Raw genomic sequence first — 20909 nt, 5'->3', positions numbered from 1 at the left:
TATTGAAAGGTCCTCAAACATCTGTCTGCAAAATGTCTTTGCAATTGGATTTTAACATGATTCCAGTCTTTCATCTTCTGACCAATGACTGTGATCCTAACTACTGTAACTAGTTGGGTTAATTCTACTCTTTGCCATCTTGTTAGTAAAACAGTTATTTTACTATATTTTATTTTAAAATATAGCAATTTAATCCATGGTATAAATCTTGTTCTTCCTCTCTAGGATGTCTCTAAGGCCACAGTTATTGAGGCAATAACTTATATCTTTAGGTCTTGGACAAAACAGAAGGCAGAAACTGTCCAGCTTTCCAGAACTATGAGAAGAGTTGAGGGGCTCGGTTTGTAAAGGTCCATGTATGAGATAATTTAATACCTATTAAACCCATTTTCTTGAAACTCGGCATGAAGTGTGTATAATATTATCCTCACATCTCTTTTAAGTATGTTCCCAAGACACAACAAAAACAAGATGACTACACAAGAGTACAAAGGTTATATTTTAAGGGGATATATCTTTTCTCTGCATGGCTGTAGTTCAAACATTTTTCAAGTGGTACCTAGTTAAAATTATTGATATTTTCAAACATACCTATGAACTCATTTTTTTGTGTTCTGCTTTTGTCTTTGCTTTGTGAACTGTTAAATTCAATATGCATCTTTTGATATCTTGCATTTTGAATACATTTTGTTGAATACAGCAATGCTCTAAAATATACAAAAGTTGCTTGACTTTTATCACCAGTTTATACTGTATGTCTGTACTAAACAGAAGTCTGTATTTAAATATCACTTATATATATAAATGTAAGTGGGTACTCATTCTATTGTGCACCAATTACACGGCACCATGTTTATAATGCCTTTAATATACTCAGTTCAATGCTAAACTTTCAGCTGTAATACATACAACTACTTTGTGTTAGAATGTGCTATAAATTCCATCATGTTTCCCTCAACATCATGTAAACCTCACAACCAGCCTATTCCAGTCTTGGCAAATGAATAAACTATTTTTGACCCAAACACAGATGTAAAGTGAACTCCATTGATTACAACCTGTTAGTCTTTTCTTTCTCGGCCTTCATAAAGCAGAAACATTAAAACCGAATGTTTTTCATTCAGTTTTTCTTCAGATGCAGGCTGATTCATCGTGCTGTTTGAATGCCGTTTATGGATTTGTTGGATTTGCTTTACGAATACAAAAACAATTTCCTTCTGATCGATAATGGCCAACTTGTTTTCTGTAATTGTATAACTAGCAGAGGACAACAAAAGACGTGGACTATTTTTTTCTTCTTTTGTCATTTTTATATGAAGAGAAAAAAATCGAATTTGAAATACACCATCAGGCTCTGCTCAAACCAACCTACTACATGATGTTATGTTTGTGCCTTCTCGTTTTAATGCATAATGTTTTATTTTCTTGTCAAGACTGTTTGTCTATTACATATTACTAAGGCAGGATATGTGTACTGTATACATCCTTGTGTTTTCTCCCACGTTCATCCCTACCTGTCTTTTTCTGCTCAGATTCAATTCAATATCCCTGCTCTTACCTACCACTCCTTTCATTACTCTGCTTCTCTCTTCTCTCCAGTCCATAATTGTCCTTTTGCAGTATATTCTCTTATCCTTTCTGCTCAACTTCTGTTAGTTGTTGAGTAGTTGTTTCCTCCTGCCCCTTATGATACACATTCTTCTCCCTGCTGGCCCTGTGGCACAACAAGATGCCCCAAAACATCAGGACTGCACTCTCTGATGACTCCGGGTCAGCTCCAGCTCCAGGTCCTCTAAACCAGACCCTTTTATATTTCATGACTATTATTTTAAGTGCTGTGCCTGCTACTGCTTTTGCTCTGTTCGCTGTGGACAGTGCTTTTGAGAGCTCAGTATGTAATATTTTTTCCATGTTTGGATCTTGCCATTGTAAGATCTGACTATTATAACAAATTTATTTTGTTTATTCCACATATTTGTACACCATTAATATTTTGGAGCTCACTGATTGCAAGTGATGGATAAATGTTTTTTTCTCTGATAAATGTATTAACTTAATAATAGTAATACAGGCTACTGTATACTGTATGTAGCAGAACACTGAAGAGGCAGAAATATTGTCTGATAATAAAGGATCTGTGGTGCTTCTCATACACAAAACTAAAACAATACTATTTCAAACAGTACTATAAGAGCTCTTGGTTTGTGACTCTATTTGATCTGGCAAAAGATAAATGGCATAATTCCTCGTTAATTAGCTATAATCCTGTAAATCATTGCTCAGTGTACTGCCTTGATACAGCTTCATAATCTGCTCATTAATAAAACTTTCAAAATGAGCCTAATAATACAGTACCAAATCATTGGTAGTGTTATTCATTAAACGTTACATAATCGGCTTTTTCTTGCATTAGTTATTGCAGTCTTAAGAGGGCAATCCAGCAATTCATTTATTGGGATGCTTAATGTACAATTCGATTTTTCACCTTGAATAAAATACAAAACATACTTCAAAACATATTTCTGAATATTAATTAGAATCCCAGCTACAGAACAAGTGCAAAGCTTTAATGGATTTCATTAAACCATTAAAAATTAATGCATAAGCATACAGTATTTCAAGGTATGTGGGGTACATGGCTGCTATTAATCTTTAAACATGTTTTTTTTTCTCAGTTTTTCAGTTCAGTTCAGTGTCTGAGCAAGAACAACATCAGCAATAAAAGCCATGCTGCGAATCTTTGTGTACTTTTCAATAAAGGATACAGCAATTGTACTCATAATGCCTCAGGAAATAACCCTTGGTATCCCATAGAGTTAGATCCTTAAAATAATTACCACAGTTGTTCCCTGTCGCTGTCTAAGTACCACAGCATTTGCAATAGTCCATCATGTCCACAAACATTTGAACAGCTAATGGGCTCATAATGTGTCACATTTCCCTCACCATGATTCCCAGCCCTCCTACACCTCTCATTATACTCAGGGGTGCTGTTTCCGCAAGACCAACAGGCAAAAACATACATTCTTTTTTGTCCATTTTAATTAATTTCGATTGGATTAACTTTTTTTTTTTTACATTTGTATGTAATATTCCCACACGGCACTCCTGCAGCACATCCGGCCGGGCTTTTAAAAACAAGCCTAGAGGAAAAAAAACAAAACAAAAATCCAAAATTAAAAAGGAGATCTGTAGCAAAGGTCATAGTCACAAACCTTTTACCACAGAGAAAGAAAACCAGATGAGTGGGATATTGAAAATCTTCTAGAGATTTCAAATGTTGATACAAATCCTTCTTTTGGAAGGTTTTTTTTTTGGTGAGTTTTGTAACACTGTATGTTTTTTGTAACTTCAGTGCAGAATTAAGTGAGGTTAAAGATATAGAACATAATAAAAAAAGTTACAAACCATAGTAGGTCATCTGAGCCATCTTGCTATTTTTGACAATGCAGACTTTAGAAAAGCTCATAACAGGTTCAAGAAACAGGGCTACAAGCTGCTGCAAAAAGTGTTTACTTAACTACACACACATTTGTAGTTGGCTCTTGACCAAATATCACTTGCTTGCTCCAATAGAAAATACCAACCCTTCAAAACTGCTTCATTTACAAAAAAACACAACCAAGAAGGAAAGGAATTTAATGAAATCTTAAATTATTAAGATAACCAGAACAACAGAATGTTTCTCAGGCCTCGATGGTACATTGTAAAGGTTCAGTGGCAAACAGAAAGTATAATGAAGAAGACTGTTTAGACAGTTCCTTCTCTCACCTACTGTAGATTTTAAATGAAGAATTTTAAAAAGAAGTTCTGGTTCGGAGGCAGCACCAAGCAAAAAGTTGAGTGATGGCTATGCCAGGACATGTGCATCAACCGGGGGCAATAGAATATGTTATTCTATTTCTAATCACTGCATATATCATATCCTTAACATATGAATTACTTTCTCAATAAAAGCCCAGAGCTGTTTAGACCCACCTTCAGTCTCCCCAGAAATGAAAGCCTCAGACTTCAGATGATTGCTTCTCACAGTGATTGTTACTTTTGTGATAACAGTATGGCCAGGATGCATTTCTGAAAGAATAGCAGGACCCTGTAGTTGAAGAGGAAATGAGCCCTCACTACACTACATGTGCTTACACATTTCCAAGGAGGCTACCCAGTTCTTTGTATAATACAGGAATGAGAAATACCAGATTCCAATCTGATGAACAGGTCACACCAGGTCGCTGTGGTAGTGAGATGACCTATGTGCTTCCCAATCATTTACTTTGTTTTTGCAAAATGACTAGCCCCTTGTATGTCTTCATTTAAGTGAGTTTCCTCCATTTAGTGAGGACATGACAATATTTAATAAATATACAGTTAGTTAGATTTGCAGTTAAATCTCACTTTCATCAATATTTAGAACTTACATAGACCTAATTAACCTACCTAATGGCAATTTAGTTGTCAATATCAGTTATCAATATACAATATCATTAATGCCAGTGCAGTTGGCAATATGGACAGCACTCTTAATGAGAGCTGATAAATTAGTATTTTGTGCTGCATCTTATCTCTTGTGATTCTGAAGAGGAATGGGAAAGACAATTTGAATGTTTTAGTTATTCTTATTTATTTTATTTCATACGTAACCATATACACACAGGGGCTTATAGACTATAGGTAACCTGTCTAAATAATTGTATTGTAAAAACTATGAGTGTGGAACGAAGCCGACTGGCACAAATCCAAATGGGTCACTGAGGTACCTTTTCTCATGGACAATGACAGTACACATGAGGGCACTAGTTTCACTGGTATGAAGATGTATGCAAGTCATTATGTTCAGGAGGGTGCTCACGCAGGGTCTATACAGAAACCTGCTAAAGTTCCATTTCTTTGTATACTAAAAACAACTTCCTAAATTTGGTCTTTTGGTCTTGGTCTCAAATTTGGTCTTCCATTTTTGTTTATTTTTCTTACATAATTAAACTGGACAAACACAAACTAATTTCCTGTACCTCAGTACAGGAACCTGAAAATATTATTATTGTTGCCTTTGAGACATGCTTTTCAAATTTTCAATTTAATGTGATTTAATGAAAATCTGAAAAGATTCCTCAAGGCAGAAAGTTGCATATTTTACTTTGCAAAGATGGAAAATTGCATCATTTTTTCTATACTAAATAGATATCACACTGTAATAAAGAGATTCAAATATTATGTTAATTTTAACTTATAATTTATGAATGGGAATATTCTTTAGCATAATAGTTCTTTTTGAAATGAAAGCTATTCATTCCATTTCAAATCAATATCACATACAGAGGGCTGTAAAATATTTTTTAATCAAATAATATAAAGGTATAGCTCCAAGTGCCAGTGGGAAATGATTGCAGATCAGTTGTTCATAGACAAAAACATGAAGGAAATGTGCATTAGAGATAATTTATAAAGATAATTGAATAATATTTTAATATCCCTTGATGAACAGGGTGTGCACACCCTACCAAGCTTACTAATCTTGAAATGTTCTGAAGCAGGAGTGGCATAATGTAGCCTCAAGTGCCCTTCAGATTGTCCACTGTGTACTGAGCGTCTACAGCCCTAAAGGAAGCTGCTCTTCAGTGGTGGATGAAGAATGTCCTCTCCTACTGTACCTGTGAAAGGTTTTGAGATCCTTCAGGATCCAATGTTCATTACAGAAAATATCATTGCTATTACATTGTTGTTCTGTCCTACTGGTGAATATTAGAATCTGTGATATCTGGCAAATGGGTCTTTCAGCAGTATTTCTGTGTTTTGCAGAAAACTTAACCTTCACCTATCCTATTTTCTCAAAAAAAAATCTCCTTCCAATTTGCACATTCCTTTAAGAAATAGTAAGTGAAACACACATTATTTCTTTACAGCAATGACTGTTTTAATTTCATGCTACTAATAATTACTAATATGCTTATTTAAACAAAGATTTCAATTATGAAGTCATGGAGCTTGATGATTGCATGGAATTCTTCTGTCTCCAGGTTACTCTGCTCTGCAGCTCCTCTATCAAATTCTACAAAAACCTAGTTTGGGTTTTTTTAGGCACTGGTGTGACCACAGCAGTTTTAAAAGCTGCAGGCACCGTGCCAGAACTCAGGGAGTCATTTGTTATGTTAAGTACCAAGGGGCAAAGGGTAGAGAAATAGGAACAAAATAAAACTAAAAAAATAGAATCCAACTAAAAAGTGGGTTTAATGAGATCCTGTTTTGGTAAGTTGAGAAGTCGGGCATAAAAAGAAGCCTGTAAAGTCATGCAAAGAGGAGAGAATTATATTTAGGTCTGTATTTCAGACTTCTATTGTAAGTTTAATTCTAATTTTTGAGTATTTATTGTGCTGCTTTGCTTTCCTGCATTGCTTTCATCCTTTCCTTCACTGTTTTACTCTCTTGAATCGTCAGTTCTTCTCATCACCTTATTCTTGCTAGTCATTAAATACCCAAACAGTTTTCACTATTAGTTCTGTATTTGGTTTGCGGCTCCTAATGAGATTGAGGTGACAACCATACAGGCATGTTTTTATAATTTAATTGAAAATAATAAAAAAAACAAAGGAAAAAGCTTTGGGTATGCCTGGAGTCTTTCTAGGTATGGCGTCCTATTTATTTGATTCATACACCAGACTTTACATTAATCAAGCACCATCTACCTTGCAACACTGCTCAGTTGCACCATGGCTTTCTATATCTGACCTCGGACAAGTTAAGTTGATTGGCACTTCATATCAAATCTATCTGTCAATACGTCAACCTTTGTTTAGTTTTTGGTTCATATCAGGAATTGAGGGGTCTTTTTTGACCTAGAGCTTATACATGAAGCTTGAGTTCACATTGTGTTTGTATTGAATACAATACCAAGCACTGTTTTTGTTGGTGTTCATTAATCCCCTTTCCCCAGTCAACACTGTTACTCTCGGACTTATTGCAAGCTGTTGAAGGGATTCTGCTAGTCTTGTTTTCAAGATCATACTGTAGTTCCTTCAGCAAAGCAGGTAAAGTTCAATGGTATGACTTTTGTGGTCCTGGTCTGACAATCGACATTGTCACGATATTAGTTCCCCCTCCTTAAGGGTGCTCCAGCCCTTTCACTAAAGACTTTATTCTATGCACCTGCTCCCTATTCCCAGCCCACCTTAAAAGCCAGGCGCTGACGCTCTTCCGGGCTCTGCATCTGATTTCCATATCGTGCGAGTCCGGGACCAGAAAGCGCCTGGTCCTGTTAAGGTTTTAACCTTGGTTCCCGTTCCTGTTTCTGTTCCCTGTCCGCCGGTTCCGACCCGGCCTTCGTGGTTTTTAATTCCTTCCTCTGATGGATCTCCTGGTTTTGGACTTACTCGTGTGTTTTTGGATTTTCCCTAAGGATTACTCTCGGATTGTTCGCCTCGGCCACACCTCCCCCGTGCACCAGCGCACCTTGGACACGCCCCCTTGTCTTCAGCCCCGTTTTCTTGCATGACGTTTCCCCAGTGTTTCCCCACTCCGTCGGACTGTGTCGTCCGCATAGGGTCCGGAAAGAACTGTTCGTTACAGCAGGCAGTTCAGGTTTTTAGTAATTATTTTTTTTAATCAAAAATATCTCTAAGAGAATCCGCAATAGTGAGTGAGGAAAAGGCAGAACTAAAATAGAGACGGAAGAGAAGGTGATTGGCGTTACTTGCGGCGTGAGCTTGTCTTAGCGGGTGTGTGCGTGGGAATGCAAGAAGGGAGAGCAGCACGAGTGGAATGCGTAACAGACATAAACACAAAAGCTGCTCACAGAATAAATGCCAGTGTGTCATTGCCCTTTACCTAAGACTGCTACATTGTCTGAGGGATTCTTTTTTTTGTTCCGGTAAATCAACGTGACATTAGATTTGCACTTCTAAACACCTGCTCTCTAAATAGCTAATTCGCTGACGAAATCGTGTTGATATTCTGTGCTAACCAGATTGGCAACACTCAAATTAGTTTCTTTTATTGAATAAAACTGTTCCTCCAAATGGTTTTACTTACAGTATGTAGGGAAACCCTGCTCTACCGGTTGCAGTGGTGGTTTGCCTATAGTCTATAGAGAGGAAGAATTTTAGCATTTACCTTTTCAGTTTTTTTAAGTCACTAGATAGTGACTAGTTGGCTTTGAAAAATGCCTTTTAGCTAGCAACAGTATGAAAGAACAATTGCAAGTATATTATTTGACTTTTTGATATTAATGCTATAACCACAGAATGTCAAGCTCATTTCACACTTTTTATTTATATACTTCCCTGTGACTATATACAAGATAAAACTGCTTCTTAATAAGAACGTGGTCAATTACAAAGAAATGTTTGTAGAGAAAAAACAACTCCTAATATGGAAACTTAGAATGAGCTTTCCTGTGTGAATTTGCTGTATAAAACTCATTGCATTTATCATCTTGGTGGAGAGGTTACAGATCTGTATAGAGACTGCTCTCAGATCTGCATGATTACATCCTTCCCCATGCGCATGAATAAAGGACTCACCTTAACCACACCTAACCTGAGTGAAGAGTTTTCTTCGACAATTTCTAAACTTTTCTTTGACAATAGGAAGGATATAATTATCAAGAAACTGTTCTTCTAACATTTATTCTAACATCTCCTTTGAATACCTTTCTCCTAAACTCTGTGGCTCTACTCTAATGCTAATTTTACTTAATCAGCCTCCTCTACTTTATTGCTAACTTTACTTAATCAGCCTCCTAAGTCCTGCCCTGTGTTTTTATGTGAACTATCTAAACTGTTGAAAATGCTAAGTACTGTACTATGACCTGTCCAGTATTAATGCTCAGTGATTTTAAAATGCATGTTGACTCCTTAGACTGTAAATTTCCTTCTGATTTTTTGTGTTCAAATGATCTCACATATCCCGCCCACATTTGTGGTCACACTCCTGGTCTGTGCTTCTGGCCTCAGAATTTGTGATGTTCATGACCTTGAGCTACACATTTCTGATCATAAGGTTATGTTATTTGATGTGTGTATCCCACTTTCTTCAGTGAAATATAAATGCACAATTTCTGTGAGAAATCTGAGAACCACTAATTTTAACACTGCATTGACAAGTATTTTTGATAAACTTGCCCTTAAAATGTGCTTAGTTTCTTTTAAGCACTCCTCTCCATGGTATACAACTGAAGTTTTCTCTTTGAAACTAACTGGTTGGTGTCTGGAGTGCTTACGTACAAAAAAACAAAGCCTAGTGGTTCACAATAAGGCGTATACGACAGAGATGCTCTTGCATCTGCCAGATCCTCCTAGATGTCAAATACAATCAGCTCTGAACTAGGAAATCATAACTTGGTCTTTTCTATTATTGCTAAGCTCATTAAATCCCCTGACAACTCAGCTAGTTAATAATAATAATAATAATAATAATAATAATAATAAAAAACTTTATTTTATATAGCGCCTTTAAAGGTGGCTTCTCAAAGCGCTTTACAGGATGACAATAACAATAAATAAGAAGACTACAATAATAATTAAGAAGATTTCACAAGATAGGACACAATTATAATTACAACAATACAACAATAACAATAGAAGAGACCGTGGAAGTCGGTATTAAGAAGAGCAGAGGGGTGAAGAATGGAACCAGTTAAGTAAAGGCTTTTCTGAAGAAGAAGGTTTTGAGTCTGGATTTGAAGGAGTTTAGAGAAGGTGACTCTCTAATATCCTTGGGCAAAGAGTTCCAGAACTTGGGGGCATAGCAGGAGAAGGCCCTGTCGCCCATACAATGTAGACGGGCTTGGGGGACAGTAAGGAGGGCAGAATTTGAAGAACGGAGGTTGCGAGGTTGGGAGTAGGGCGATAAAAGTTCAGACAGGTATTGAGGTGCCAAGCCATGTAAAGCCTTATAGGTGAGCATGAGGATTTTAAAGTCTACGCGGAATTTGACCGGAAGCCAGTGCAAGGACTCCAGGATAGGAGTAATGTGAACATTTGCACTAGACCTGGTCAGGATTCTGGCTGCTGAATTTTGGACATACTGCAGCTTGTTCAGAGTAGATTTAGATACCCCAGGGAGTAGAGCATTGCAGTAGTCAATTCGAGAGAATACAAATATGTTGATCAGCTTTTCAGCCACAGTTAATGATAGCATAGGGTGTAGTCTTGCGATATTTCTAAGGTGAAAAAAAGATGTTTTGACAGTATGCTTTACTTTCACCCCGACCTCTGTATTAAGTTTTTGGAATTCTTTCAATCCAAGATTGATGCTGTAAAACTACAATAAGCTTGACCACGTCTTGGCCTTGTTCCTGATCCAGATAACTATTTGAGTCCTAGTCTTTCCATTGACATTTAGCTTAATTAATTCAGAACAACTTACAAAAAATTATTAACAGCTATAAAACAACTTCTTGTCGCCTACAGTAGATCCCATCTCTACCCGTTTACTGCAACCTTGCCTGCCAAGCATCTGCCCTTTAATTGTCAATATTATTAATAGCACCCTTTCCATAGGTTTGGTCCCCAGTCCTTTAAAGACTGCATCAATCAATCCAGTACAAAAAAAAACATGGCTTAGATAATGATGAACTACAGACCAATGTCTAATCGACAAATTCTAAGTTTTCACATTTTTAGAACGTGTGGTTACAATTCAATTACAGTTTACATGATAGCTAATGATTTACTCAAACCATTCCAGTCGTTTTCACTGTAATTATGGCACCGAGGCTGTTCTTGCCTGAAAAGTCTGCCATAAGAATAATTTTCTAATGCCATCTGACTCATAAGTATTCTTATGCTCCTTGATCTTAATGTGGCTTTTGATGCAGTAAATCATCAGCTGTTGCTCAAATGATTGCAAGAATTCTTGTCCATCTATAGTACTGTCTTTATCTGAATCCACTCATGTCTGATTTACATTTTGTTTTCATTGGTCCTCATAAGTTCCCCATGGCCACCAGTCAATCATGGTGTGCCGCAGGGTTCAGTCATGGGCCCTTTGATTTTTATTATTTATGTGCTTCCTCTTGGTCAGATAAAACACAAACATGGTCTTTAGTTTCATTCAATGACAATCAGATTTACATTAAAACTCGTTCCCCCTCTGATCTCCAGTCTCCATTACTTATCTCTTGTCAGTGTGACAAGCTCTGGTAGACATCAAATTACTTGAAGCTAAATACTGACAATACAGAAACCGGTGGGCAGCAAATGTCAGCTGGAAAAGTTAGAGAGCTTCTCAATAATTTGAATAGCTTTCCCATTCACACAACAGCCATAGTCAGGATTCACTCATTTCTAACATCAGGTATTGATTGATAAATAAGGATTGATTTTTGCAATGCGTTACTCTACAGGCTCCCTAATATTCTTCTCGGTAAGTTGCAATATGTCCGAAACTCTGACTTATAACTCACACCAGACCCTGGCAGCATATCACTCCAACCTTAAGACTCTACACTGAATGCCTATAAAGTCACATATTCAATATAAGATCTTTTAAGGCTTTAAATAATTTGTGTCTATCATACATCTCTGAATATCTTCATGTTTCCACTCTGTTCCGTTGAGGCTAAATCTTAGACTTTTGGTGCTTTTTCCGTTGCTGTTCCATTGTTATGGAATTCCTTTTCTCTGAGTCTTTTAGATTATTTCAGATCTAAACTTAAAACTCACCTCTTTGGTAGGGCTTATGTCTGATTGCCCTACAGTTCATCCTGTATGTTCTTGTTTATTTTTTCTTTTTCTTTTTATTGCATTTTTGTCTTTTTCTTTCTTTATCACTATGTACAGCGTCCCTGGGTTTGAAAAGGCACTTCATACATAAACATTATTCGTATTAGTAGTATTAAAATTGCTCTCCAACTGAAATATTCAATCCCCTCTGCATTGTCTGAAGCTTTTTTTTTACATTTGCAATGCAGATTGTTGAATATACAACATAATACAAATGTACTCAGAATGTCCACAGAAGTGTTTTGTGAAAGCAGGAGACTCATATGAATGGTTTCAATCAAGAGGCACACACACTCAGTCAAGAACCTTGAGTCCTCCTTTGTTGATTACTCTCATTAGACATTAAGTCCCAGGAGTCTTCTTATTACTGTTTTGACATATAGAGTCTCTGCTGGATAGAACATTAAATAGTTCAGATATATTCAATACATTATAATTAAGATATTTCATAAAGGATTAAGTAAAGCTTTTACTCTGTGTGCAAGAAGGCAAAGATTTAGTCCTCCACAGTGCTACTCACATGGTATCTCTATAAGCTTCATTAAAATTAATCTCCCACGTTGTTCTGACATTATTGTTTGCCTCACTTCTGTTGCGTATTTGCTGCAATCTGACGTTATTAAAGGAAAAAAAAGACTTTAAAATTGGATTGTCTGAGAGGAAGGTTATGTTACATTTTGTAAACGAGTATCCTCATTACAATTCTCCTTGGAAAAGTTACAACTGTCCCCTAGTGCAAGATTAGAAAAAAAAATGTTTTGGGAAATGATTCAATCGTGCAAACAGGGCTCGATATTGTACTTTTAAGCTTTTTGTTTCCCAAGAGAGAACAGTCTAATTTTAAATTGATTTCCAGAAAACTCAGTTATGGAATGAACTGACTCAATTATCATTGTATTTGCCTCAAAATCTGTTGCGCTACTCCATTATAATACAGATGCAAAACCGTAAAAATGAAGCACTGCCATAACTGTGCCTCATTTTAATTGAATGTGGGCTGCTGAATGAGCAATTTATAAAAGTAGCCTACCAGGAAAACAGAAGTAAAAGACTAGCCCTACAGAAAGCTGTAGGTTTTTTAAACTGACTGAAAAGAACTGACTGAAGCTGAAGAATTTAGTTAATAGTTTGTTTTGTTACGTTGGAGACTGTTAGAAATGATACAGTTCAGTGATGGCAAAGCAATAAAAAACGTTTCAAGATTTAAAAGAAATTTATCACTGTGAAACTCTTTCACTAAAAAGCAGCTACATGGTGGTACAGTGGTTGGTATTCTTATTCTTCCTCATAGTGCTGGGGCCCTGGGTTCAGTTCCAGACCTGGTGTACTAACTGCATGAAGTTTCTATGTTCTCCCTGTGTTTGCGTGGGTTCCCTCTGGGTGCTCTGGTTCCTTCCACATTCCAAAGATATACTGGTAGCTAAATTGTCTTCTGGGAAACATCGACCGTGTGTGGGTGTCTTGTGTCTGCCCTGTGATGGACTTTGCCCTGTCCATGGCAGGCTCCAGCTCCCAGAGACACTCATTTGGATAAGCTAGTTAGAAATGGTTGGATGGACGAGTTAAAACTATACTTGCTCAAGAACACATCAGTTGCCTTTTGGCCATGGCGGCTGTAATATCATCACTTTCTGTGTTTCTTACTAAGATCATACTCAGCAGACCCTGGAATTTCAGGAGAATGATCAAGTTGCAACTGAGTTTTATGGCCCTGAATTGAAAGTTTATGCCACTTGCATGAAGATCCCCACCGTTTGAGCTACAGTAGGTTCTAATTTGGCAGAGCTATAAATAGTGAAAAAAAGAGCAATTCCAGCTGCAATGCCTGGGAAGTACTGGCGTGAGTTAAGGTTGCTGTAGCAACAAGGCTTAATTAATTTATCTTCCTGATTCTGTAATTCCTTAAATACAGCATGTTTCCTGAGAGTGCTGAGTGAAAGGAGATGGCAAATTTCATTAGTTCCCTTTTCTCCCAATGGCCTACAGTCTCTAGATGTTAGTCTTCTTGTTACATCTGATAATACTTATGTAGTATAGAATGAGGTCATACTCTATAACACAGATTCACACCAGTTATGCTAAACCTTGTCAGTCTCATTTACATAACCAGTCAGTAGGTACAAAACATCTATCTAGAAAACATGGTTCAAGTTAAAGATTTGAAAATGCTAAAGTAAAAAAGCCTGATTAATTGTAAATGCGTGAACTTTGCTGAAACTGATCAGCATCAAAATTGGTTGTATGATTTGTCACCCAGTGCAGTATGACCAGTGCAATTAAAGGAGGTGAACAATTATTATGAATCAATGATTTTTTAATCTTTAAGTTAAATGAAATTAGTTTGTTTAAAATACAGATTCTTAAAAATAAAATTATTCTCTATAGAAAGCTTGTAAGATGCTCAATGCCAGTAGAGATCAATTTATGACACACATCATGCATGTTAATTATGTGCTAATTAACATGCAAGACATGCGTCTAAAAGCCCAACTGATTATAGACCATGTAAAGTGTCAGTTCTCATGTTTGCCGAAGAGGTTTAGGGTAAGTAAACCCAGTTCTAAGGCTGCTGCAAAAAGTGCAATCAACTGATTGATTACCGTCAATAAAAGTGGTCATACCAACAGTATGTGACATCACAGTTGTGACACTCAATCACTGTCTGCTTTAATTTTGGTTATTGTTTTTTGTCATCGTCTACCACATTTCCACAGACAGTTAGAACATATTAGAGACCAGTTTCTAATTACACTGTTAGGTGGTGCTGACTTCAATAAGTTTGCAATTGTACTGTTTTAGAACTATTTACATTGTGTTAGCAGAGATTTAAACACAGAAACAGAATTACTTATGAACATCTACATTATTTAGACCAAAACGGAAAAACAACAACTAAAAGATGTTCTTGGAAAGATGTTCTTGGTTTTAAGTGCACTTCCACATAGTTTCTACATGTGCTCTCTGGTTTGTGTTTTTCAGAACACCCACATTTGATCAGGGGACTGGTCCACAGTAAACTGAAAATCTTAGATAAAGGTCTAGATTGACAGAAAACAGAAACAGTTGTGTCAGGTAGTGTGGAACAGCTTCAACGATGTGAGATGTGTCTTTGTTAGGAACCTCTTCATTTCAGTGGTTACATGCAGCTTGTCATGGCTAGTTATGGAACACACATCGGAACTGAATTCGTATTTCTATTTTGGAGCAGTGACAGAAATTGACAATATGTGTTACTGGGATGAAAACTTTGTTTTAAATAAATTATTTAAATAGTATGATTACTGTTACTATTTAAATAATTTATTAATAAGGGGTATGCTATCCCTTTATATTCGTCTGCTTGTTTCATCTTAATTGGAATTTGAACCCTTGAATGTACATGTAATGGTATGATTTAACGTTTCTCTTCATAATTTAAACTTATTTGAAGTGCTGGATAAAAGTGCACTCTACAGGCATTGAGAATTTGCCATTAAATTATACTTTTATGAGTAAATGTACATGGCAAAGCAATTTGTGATTTACAAATGCATCAGGTAACTTGACTGCATGGGCATTTCAGGTATATTTTTGGGACCACTTGGTTTCATGTCTGCAATGCTCTACCAGCTAACAACAAAGAAGCCAGTTTTGCTTCTCTCCCAACCTGCAAATGGCATTTGAATGCTCAATACAATAAAGCTCATTTTGTTCATTGAAGGTCAGAAATATATGCCCGTATCTGCAAAACATAAAAAATAATCTCTTTCAGTTTTTTTTTCCAGTCTGTATTGGTAAGCAAAATACAACTAATGTCAAGTGTAAGAGGTTCTAGATTCTGTAGGGATTTAGGGATGCCCTGTGGTCTTTGTATAACATCATAAATCGATATGTAAGATATCTCTGAAGTTTCAAGAAGCCCAAATCCAGGGTTAGGTACTCCTGACATCCCCCTACTTATCTCTCCCCCCTCCCCCTCCGTCTCCCCTTAGGAAATGTAAAATAAACACATCCAACTGGTGAAAGGAGAAGAAAAAGGGCCATATGTTCTTGATTTAAACAGCAATTGTATGGGAGCTTCTTCAAGCCTTCCTGTAAACACTTTAATTTTCTTACAAAATCAATGTGTGAGTGTTTGGTTTTTCGATAGCATCCTTCTGCATCAACATATCTGAGGAAATGATAAGTTGTTTGCTTATATTTTGCAAAGAGCAAGATGAAGAGGAGGAGACCACCCTACGAGAATAGTAGTTAGAATGCCCCAATGCTAATACTGCAAACTGTAGGTAAGCATGGCACTTTTCCGTTCTTCCATATCTGGATCCACTTCAAGGTGAAATGCTGACCCTAATAGAAAATATTTAAATATTAATGCTTCTACGCTGGTTTCCACAACGGGCAATATATTCAGTGGTGCTTTGGCATAAATGCTATGCTCTAGGTTGGAATTTTGATTTCTAAAATGTGATTGTATCTGTCTGGAGGACTAGATTGGAGTGGATGAATTCCTAGGGTTTTCTAATGAATGAGTGGTGCAGACAATTCACATTGCAGGACAACATTTACAGATCAGAGCATCAGTGCCACCATCTATTCTACTGTGGTCTCAATAGTGATGTTTTTGGAAGTACATCCTGAAACAGGTGTACATACATATTTATAAATCCTTCAAGACTGACCTTCAGAGCAAGTGACAGAAGACACAAAAACCACACAAAGAAACTGACAGATAAACATGAATGACTAACTGTTCTCCATCAGGAGACTTTCTGACCTTAATTTTCCTGTTCCTCAATTCTAACCTTGCAAATGAAGAACAGTTCATTTCAAACTTTTGGTATGCAAGTCTCACAGAATAGTTCCTGAGATAATTTACGGGCTATATTATTCAAACAAAAATAAAAAGCATTCTCTAAAGACATACAATATTTTGTCGGAACACACCAATATCTTAATGTCTTTTGCACGTAATGCACGTTTTGAAAAATAAAACCCATCAGGCACAGCATGTGAAACAAAACAACAGCATTTAAAGACGAGAACTGGGGATGGTTCAGATATAATCCACCTCAGAATGTGCCATCAAGGAGAGGAGAATACCTTCCTTTCCTTCAATGTTTCCAATTTTCCTCACTTAAAAGGTGAAAAAAGAACTGCAATGCTTCACTTAAGGTAATGAAAAGTTATGCTTCTAAGTATACAGACACATAAAATGAATAGCCCTCATGTAAATTGCTGTGGTGAAGATAATTGCATGTGTGCTGCTTTGCAAAAGTGTTCATACCTTGCAGAGTTTCTGTGTATTCTGGCTTTAAGGCTTGCAGTCATGACACTTTGAAGTACAGTAGCAATTATTATTTTATACATACACAGCTTACTCCACACATTCAAAATTCAACACAAAAAGAATGCAGTAAATATATAATTAATATGAAATAGAAGTAGAAACATTATGATGACATAAGCGCATGTGAACTAGCTGAATGCAATGAAAGTGGCTCACCTGATTTCAGAATAAATATACAGTACCTGTCTCTGTTAAGTCCCTCAGTCATGGATTGAATTTCAAGCACAGATTCAAACACAAAGACTGAGGATCTTTCAAAACAGGGATGAAGCTATATAAAAACTAAATCAGGGGAAGGGTAAGAAGACATTTCGAAGTACCTTAATATCTCTTTGAGTGCAGTTGTATTGATTATTAAGACGTGGAAGGCACCAAAACACTGCTTTGATCAGGATAACCCCCCGCAGCCTTGAAACTGGCTAGGGATGCCACCATGGGGCTAATGGGGAATATGGAAAAGTTCACTGGCTGAGATGGGAGACAATGTTCATGTTTCAGCAACATTACATGTATTGAGTATAAAGTATTTGAGTCAGAATACTGCACTTACGCAAATGATATATCTAATTTCTTAAGACTTCCTGTGATTTATCTTGCTCTTAAAAGTTTTGAAAATGTTTTTTTTTAAATGTGTGTGCCTTATTTTATAATTTCACAAAAAGGGACAAGACAGGTCTGAATAATTTTTCAAGGCACTATATGAAGGAGGAGGCTCTTTTCATCCACCAAACAAGGCTGCGAGGTGTGCCAGCAGCCATACTGCATAGCAGACCAGACGGAGAAGCTTCCACTACATTAGCTAGATGATTCATTCAGCTTAACTGGAAACAGTTTGCCTCTTGCTCCCATCACCACTTGCACAGAGACTAAATTCTGTTTGCAAAGAGTTCAAATAGAAAACCTTGAAATTCAAAATAAAAAATAAATCAGAAGAATGATTCTTTTTAAACTCAGTCCAACAGCTGCTCGGCCTAGGATATCCATAATGGCGGACAGGTAATTTCTTCCATATATCACTAGTATAATTGCAAAGTATAGATCCATGTCAATCCGGGGACAATTTTCCCTCTCCTACACTTTTTTGTTTCTAGTGCCTTTTGTTGGTCTTAATACCACTGCTGGGACCTGGGTCCAATTCTGGACCGGGGTTGCTATTTGCATGGAGTATATGTTCTCCCCATGTTTGTCTGGGTTTCCTCCAGGTGCTCTGGTTTCTGCCCACGGTCCAAACACATAATTGCTTCGGAGAAAATTGGTTCTGGTGTGCCTGTGTTTGTGGCTGTCTATCTGTCAAAGGTCTTCCTTGCCTTTTGTCCAGGAGAGTCTCCAGCTCCCCCACAGCCCTGAATTGGAAGAAACATTGAGGAAATATATGAACGAACGTACTACCTTTTTGGGTACATACATTTAACTTATATATTCATATATATATATAACTCTACTTAAGACAGACAGTGAAGTTGCATGTAACTTCACTAATATAACTTAACTATATTAAGAGGCATTAAAAACAAAGGAAATATAGGAAGAGTATCTGAACTAAAGGCCTTTTTGTATCTTAATACCTCTCATCTTATTATAAATGAACATCTACATGCATGGATTTAATCCCTTTTTAAGGTTTTTATTTTTCAGTTGAGAATTTATATATCCCTTATTTTTGACAAATAATTGTACACAGAGATTTCCAACTAAACTGGAAAACAACAAAATAAAATCAGGTGGGTAGCTGCGTCAGCATGTGTAGGCTGCAAAGGAACAAGTAATAGGTTTATTCCGTGCTGAAAAAAAGAAGAGAGAAACCACAACATTTCGGCCGTGGAGCCAGGTGTGACACCTGAAGAAGGCTCCTATTTTGCAACAAAATAAAATAAATTGTCTTGTGGGTTATGGGTTTGTTTCACATTGGACCCATGTAGTTCTTTTTTTTTTGAACAAATAAAAGCAGACTCTGTCAGGATTCAGCTTTGTATTAATTGTATTAATTTTCAAAGTTTTCAGGCTTTTACTTAAGCTTATTTTCTACAATGAATACTGGTTGGTTATCTGTGGTGTGGCTTTACCAAGAGACAGATAATCTAGGTGCAGTTATATGTAATGTCAGAATCACACATTCCCCATGCATAATCTTTAAATATCCATGACGACTCTTCATTATTAGCTTAACAATAGTAGTAATTGTACTCAAATCTATAGACAAAAATTAACAGAATATTGTAATTGAAATTACACAACAAGCCAGTAGGCGCAATGTACGCACTTAAAATCCACTGTATATTGCCTGCATTTTTAATTAAAAGTAATAGAGCTTGGCAAACTGAATGTTTTATCTAAAGTGGTTGCTAATACTCTCTCGAGCTCATAAGTGAAAGACTCCACCAATAACAGCTTGAAAGGCTTTCTTTTCCCCTGATGGATAGGTTCCCCCATCCCTCAAGGACATATTGTACTAATTGATGTTTTAGTTTGGGTTCTTTGATTCTGCTGTCAGCACATTGTATTCATCTTGCAAACACGTTGCCCCTCACTCCTATAATACTCCACATAATCACTGAGGCCTGACGTTTCAGTGGATGGCAGTATGATTTTCTTTGGTGCTGTCCTTGGTACATGAGCTTCATTCATAACCTCTAATTCAATACAATGTGTTGATTAAACCGCTTCTTCACGCAAGGTCCAAGAACAGCAGTCTTGTCAGAGAACAATAGTGTGTTTACAGAGAGCAAACCTCTTTTCATATTGAAAAATGAATGTTTAGTGTAATTATTTCAAATTTGGGCTGGCTGTTTATGTTAAAAGGATCATGTAAATAACATAACAGACAAATGATAGACTTGTTTGGATGGAAAACAGGAAAGAACAATGGTCACAGGGACTCAATTCATCTAACTGAACAAGGAGATAAAACAACTGAATAGCATGTGAAGGATAAGCAATTACAATACAGAGTTTTTTTATAAACTGTCATTTACAAGACATCAGAATGACAAATGAGCTGTAAAACGGTTGCTGTTATGTGTTTTCTATTGTTTTCGTTTCTTATGACCTGTTTCTTATAGGAAACAGGGAGACAAACAGTTTTTCTTGTTTTTCCACCTTAGCAAATTAATAATTCATGTTATTTTTAAAGTCACGCTTCTTGCAGAAGAGAATAGGTTTTTTAGCAACCCGTAAGTAATCTTGTTCACATATTCATAAGGTAGGCACAATGTGGCTAACCTAAATTCAGGATGGAACAGACATGCATGAATTATATTGAGACTGTACCCTAGGCTTCCCTGTTCTTTTTAATTAAACATGCACTGAATAGTGCATCAGTGCACGCCATTTCTAAACATAATTTGTTTATGCATGTCTGTAGGAGCTTTAGAAGAAAAAAAAAACAGTTTTTATCGCTTTTTAAATCAATTTAGTTTGGCATTAGTCTGAATGAAGCCAAGGGTACAGAAAGCAAATGACCTAAAAACACCTATTACAGGCAGGTAACAAAATTACATATTACAAATTACAATTACAACTGTTTTATTCTGAGAAAAATGTGAACACACTCTGGGTCATAAATGTGTCTTATGTATAAAACTCTAAATTAGAATTGAATTTAAATGACAAAAATATTATTTAGAACTAATTTTTCATTGAAAAACTGGGAATCTAATGAATCCCAGAATATGTTGTAATTATACAGTATGTACTGTACACCTTTAAAATGAATACAATTATGTTTGGATATAAAGATTAAGCATGTAATTGCAAGATATTATTATTATTGAATAACTATTTAGCAACTTCTCCAACTAGTTATCACACATTATCTTGTCTTATTTTAAAGATGATAAAAAAGCGGTTTTGTTATTTACTAGTTTATTTAT

At 36.4% G+C, this 20909-nt stretch overlaps 1 long non-coding RNA gene across 2 annotated transcripts in view; it reads right to left on the bottom strand.

Moving 5' to 3' along the window:
* Positions 1 to 2548: 2548 nt before the first annotated feature.
* Positions 2549 to 20909, bottom strand: part of LOC107077392 (uncharacterized) — a 52664-nt gene continuing 34303 nt past the window's right edge. For both annotated transcript variants that reach the window (XR_001478432.2, XR_011189318.1), the window contains exon 3: positions 2549 to 3143. This is a non-coding gene — a long non-coding RNA (uncharacterized lncRNA). The remainder of the gene's footprint in view (positions 3144 to 20909) is intronic.

The sequence above is a fragment of the Lepisosteus oculatus genome, chromosome 4 (genome assembly GCF_040954835.1).
Source record: "Lepisosteus oculatus isolate fLepOcu1 chromosome 4, fLepOcu1.hap2, whole genome shotgun sequence".
Lineage (NCBI taxonomy): Eukaryota > Metazoa > Chordata > Actinopteri > Semionotiformes > Lepisosteidae > Lepisosteus > Lepisosteus oculatus.
Note: the sequence above shows the minus strand (reverse complement) of the source record. Positions and strands in the feature narration are given on the sequence as shown.